We start from the raw sequence: 5,049 nt of genomic DNA, 5'->3' as shown, positions 1-5,049 counted from the left end.
GAGAAAAATCAAGATTAGGTACACAAAAAACCATGAAAATAAAACATACTACCAAATACTTAATACATGCTAGGCATTGTTCTAAGTGCTTTCATGTGTATACATTTATTAATTCTCATTTTATAGAGGAGGAAACTGAAGTGCAGAGAGATGAAGTCACATTTCAAAATCACAATCTAATAAGTGGCAAAGCAAATTTCTGATCCCAGAGTCTGGCTCCAGAGTCCTTACTTCCTGCCACTAGAATATACTGTCTGTTCAGAAAACGGGGATGGGAATGAAAAATAACAAGTTGTTAGAAAAGAAATGTTATCGTCATACACTATGTAGCTATGCAATGAATAATTTTTACTAGCCACAATTACATAAACATTGACTGTTAATTGTATGAAAACTGATATAATCAAATTGGTAAGATGGTAGATGGAGGTGCTCAGTGGGATAAACTTTCAGCCTACACAGAACATAAAAGGTAATACACAGCTCTTTCGTGCCCAGCACAGCCATGGCTCATGGTCCCAAGAAGCATCTGAAGCACTTCGCAGCTCCCAAGCATCAGATGCTGGATAAACTGATGGGTGTGTTTGCTCCTCATCTGTCTACCAGTCCCTTTTTTTTTGTCTCCCTTTCATCATTTTTCTAAGGAACAGACAGACTGAAGTATGCCCTAACAGGGGATGAAGTAAAGAAGATGTGCATGGAGTGGTTTTTCAAGATCAATGGCAAGGTCAGGACTGACGTGACCTACTCTACTGGCTTTATGGATATCACCAGCACTAACAAGACCGGAGAGAACTTCCATCTCGTCTTGTTGTAGCCGCCAGCCCCTGAAAGATACATGGACCACCAGAAATCAGTGAATTATAGGAAACACACTCTTTATTCAGCCAGCTAGGTCTGCCAGGGGTAAGCATACCCCAAATTAAGCAGCCCTGAAAAGTAGAAGTACAAGGTTTTTAAGCCCTAAACCCCATTCCTCATTCTGTCTGAACACAAAGGTCTATTTTTCTTCTCTTCACTACCTGTCGACCCATAGGTCGGGTGTGCAAGCGGGGGTTCAGAAGCAGAAAGCATGTTGCTAGAATGTTATGTTCCCATAATTAAAAGCCTTTTGTTCCCATGGCAATAGTCAAACAGTAATTTCCTGCAAGTAATAAATTTCAGTCATTTTTCAGCCACCACAGTCTATGACAGCAAACGTCGTTTTGCTGTTCATTGGATTACACCTGAGGAGGCCAAGTACAAGTTGTGCAAAGTGAGAAAAATCTTTGTGGCCACTAAAGGAATTCCTCATCTGGTGATTCATGATGCTCACACCATCTGATACCCTGAATCCCTCATCAAAGTGAATGACATCATTCAGATTGATTTGGAGAATGGCAAAATTACGATTTCATCAAGTTTGACAACTGGGAACCTGTGTATGGTGACTGGAGGTGCTAATTTGGGAAGAATTGGTATGATCACCAACAGAGGGAGACACCCCAGTCTCATCTGGTGATTCATGATGCTCACACCATCTGATACCCTGAATCCCTCATCAAAGTGAATGACATCATTCAGATTGATTTGGAGAATGGCAAAATTATGATTTCATCAAGTTTGACAACTGGGAACCTGTGTATGGTGACTGGAGGTGCTAATTTGGGAAGAATTGGTATGATCACCAACAGAGGGAGACACCCAGTTCTTTCGATGTAGTTCATGTGAAAGATGCCAATGGCAACAGCTGTGGATTTCTCTTCCCCACGGCAAGGGTATCCACCTTACCATTGCCAAAGAGAGAGACGAAGAGACTGGCAGCCAAACAGAGCAGTGGGTGAAGTGATCTCCTAAGAAGCACAATGAAGGATATATGGAAGAAATGAGAAGCAGTACGGAAGTTGCTTTAGAATCTAGTGGGTAAGGAAGATCAATGAGACAAGATTGACCATGTACTGATAATGCGGGAACCTGGGGGATTGGTGCACGGGCTTCAGTACACTTGCCACTTCTGTCATTTCTAACATTTTAAATAATAACCTTACAAAGAAACAAACAAACAAAAAAGGTAACACACAATAAGTATAGTCAATAGATCAGGAAATAACAGTATAAGACTTTTACTTGAAAATGTGAAGGGAAAACTGCTAAAATGATAATGGTTGCCTTTGGGGAGAGAACTGCAAAGTAGGTTGTGGAGAAGGGAGATGCTATTTTTCATTTTATATTTTGTAAGGTTTTTGATATTTAAAAACTATTGTGCATATATTAATTTAATAGAAATAATGGAGAATTCAGTTACCGGGAAGCAGTGTGTGTGTGTGGGGGGGAACAATAAGGCTCTGATTATTTTTTGCCTCAGACTTCAAATTTATAGCTATTTGTTTCTAAATGAATACCTTGTTGTTTACTTGAAATTGTTTAAACTTCCACTACTAGATTGAAGTCTTTAGAGACTTTATAAGTGAATATTAGAGAAATTTCTTCTTTTATATTTAAATACAAACAGAACACATCGCTAGGTTTTTTTCAAATTTGAGAAAGTTTTTGGGAATTAATATTTTATTTACTTTTAAGCCATTCTTGAACTGGAAATTAACTTGGTAATGAAGTTTTCTAAATTCATTAAAGGTAAAAAAAAAAGTGGGTATCTATGGTGATGCTTTTTTCTTTAATAATACTATTGTTTTCAGTACCAGACGTGATGTTTTTAAACTCAACATTGAACTCTCCTTCCTAAAAAGGAAAAACCAAAAAAATCTTCAAATTCAGGAAGGAAAATAGCAAATTATAGGATGGTTATTTCTAATATGTCATATGTACATACATAATTATATTGCATAAAAGGAGCTAATTCAGTTAATTTAAGACAATTTTTGTAGGGGAAATATTTCACATGGTCTGCCAAGAGCTACAGTCTTATTAAAACAGGCCTATTACTGCTTGTCCCTGAAAAATCCACATCAAAAGAGATGGACTGTAAAACTACCTACATGTTAGGAACACCATGTATGACAACCTTCCTTGAAAAAGTCTGCAGAGTACTTAAAATAAAATTAAGCTGCCACTGTTTTATGTTATGCCTGCTGACATTACTTCTATTCTTGTTAGTCTATCACACATGCAAAGGATGCTACCAACCAGACCTTGAATAGTAACTGCACAGCCCTCGGAGCCAGAAAGGCAATAGACCTCCAGGCAAGGCCACATTCCTTCGATATCTTCTAGAAGAGAGGGGGGAATCAGCCTGCATTGATTATTTCTATGCATCTTTTACACTCACTTATTAATACTAGTCAGGGCTACTAATTTAGGTGTGCTTAAAAGGCAAGGTCTTGTACTGCATGGTTTGTAGGGCTGAGTTTATCTAATACTTGAAGAATGTATTATCAACTCCCTTTTTCAGATGATAAGACTGAGGCTCTGAGGTTGCCCAGCTGGTTCATGGTAGAGTTAAAATTTGCAACTTCCTGCTCCAGCTCAAGCTTCCACGCTGTTTTCCTCCTACATTGGGGCACAGTCCACAAACCCCCAGGTTATTAAGGTTTGTGTTCTCTCTCTAAGGCTGACATTGATATAGTTACAGAATCCTCCTACACTGGCATCAATTTGGCCAAAAGAGCACAAGATTCAGGGTCAGGAGGCCTGGATGGTACTACCAGCTTTGCTTATAGCCCAGTGGTCCTTGTTGAGGGTTCTCTGCCTTTCTGAACCCATTTCCCTTAAAGGCCAGGAGGCCTCAGAATCTCAGTCGACTCAAACATGTAGATTTCATTCCCTCCCTTCCCCGGTAAACTGCCTGGCTCTTCCCACTGGGGGCCGGAAACTCTAGGATCCCAACTAGTCTCCCCAGGGGAGAAGTGGGGCGCAAGTGACAGCTGCAGCCAACAATGCAGCTCACTAAAGTCCTGGTGAAATCCTTGGCTTCTGATGAATCACTGGTCACCACTGCAGCCAAGCAGGTTGCTATAGTAGTCCGATACTGTTTAGGCTGTTTTTTTTTTAAAAAAATCATTTTATTATTATTTTATTATTTTAAAGAAGTTTTAGAGCTCTCTTCATTGCTCTCCATGGCTCTGAGTAGGGCCTACTCTATCTGTAATCGCTGGCATCTGAAGATTCTAGATCTTGTGCAGTTCATAGCAGGAGGAATGGTCCCGCGTGACTTTTCTCTTAATCTCCATGTCCTATCCTGCCTAAGCAGCCACCCGCTGTCAAAGGCTCTGTCTGGAAGCCACTTAAGTTCAAGCCTTGCGACGTGAGCAAGGAGATCAAACAACGCGGGTTCCAGTCCCAGTTTTGCGCCTTCAGCTTTGCTGTGAAGCTTTGGGCTTCGGCTGCCTCATTTCTAAAATGGATACTTACACTAATGTTGATTTTAAAGAGTAAAAGGCCTTAGCGCAAAGTTCGCACTAACAGAAATTCCTGTTCTTGGGGAGGTGGCTGCGAGGAGAGCGTATTTGGGTAGGGAAAAAAAACTAGGAGTACCCTCTCTGCTTTCTGAATGCAACAAGCAATTATCGGGGACCCTTTTTTTTTTTAGTGAGGTCGGATGAGAGGAAGCAGGGATGCAAACTGAGTCCCTGGGCCAGTGTGTGCTCTCAAAAGGGTAGGGGCGGAGAGGCTGGAAATTCAAAATCGAAGGAAATGCAGAAAGGGCTCTCACAGGATCCCCTAAAGTGCCGTGGGATTCAAGGCAGAACAGCCTAGTCGCAAGGGATCCGAGGAAACTTGGGCAAAGGGGACTTTCCTAAAAGTTGAGAAGTTTTATTGGTAGATGAGGGCGGTAAAGGGACTTCAGGAACATAGGTCTCGTGAGTATCCCAGTTGGCGTGAGGCGGCGCGCAGACCAGCGCCCAGCGGTCCCCAATGCGCGGGTTCAGTGCAGGACACTCGGGAATCGCTCCATCAAAGGCTCCAAGCTTTATTGGAGTCGGCAACCAGCATTTTCGCTGGAGCCAGGGGATGGAGGGGCGCACATCCAGACCCGCCCGTGGGCTGGCGGACTTCGGAGCTCCACGCCGCACCGGGAAGCGATCGCCGCCTCCAGGAGCCTGACGCCAGCGG

At 42.1% G+C, this 5,049-nt stretch overlaps 1 pseudogene; it reads left to right on the top strand.

The window, feature by feature from the left end:
• The first annotated feature begins 505 nt into the window (after positions 1–505).
• On the top strand, positions 506–1,893 carry LOC102877742 (annotated as a pseudogene).
• Positions 1,894–5,049: the final 3,156 nt, after the last annotated feature.

The sequence above is a fragment of the Pteropus alecto genome, unplaced genomic scaffold (assembly GCF_000325575.1).
Source record: "Pteropus alecto unplaced genomic scaffold, ASM32557v1 scaffold20, whole genome shotgun sequence".
Classification (NCBI taxonomy): domain Eukaryota; kingdom Metazoa; phylum Chordata; class Mammalia; order Chiroptera; family Pteropodidae; genus Pteropus; species Pteropus alecto.
This window is presented reverse-complemented; position numbering and strand designations above follow the sequence as displayed.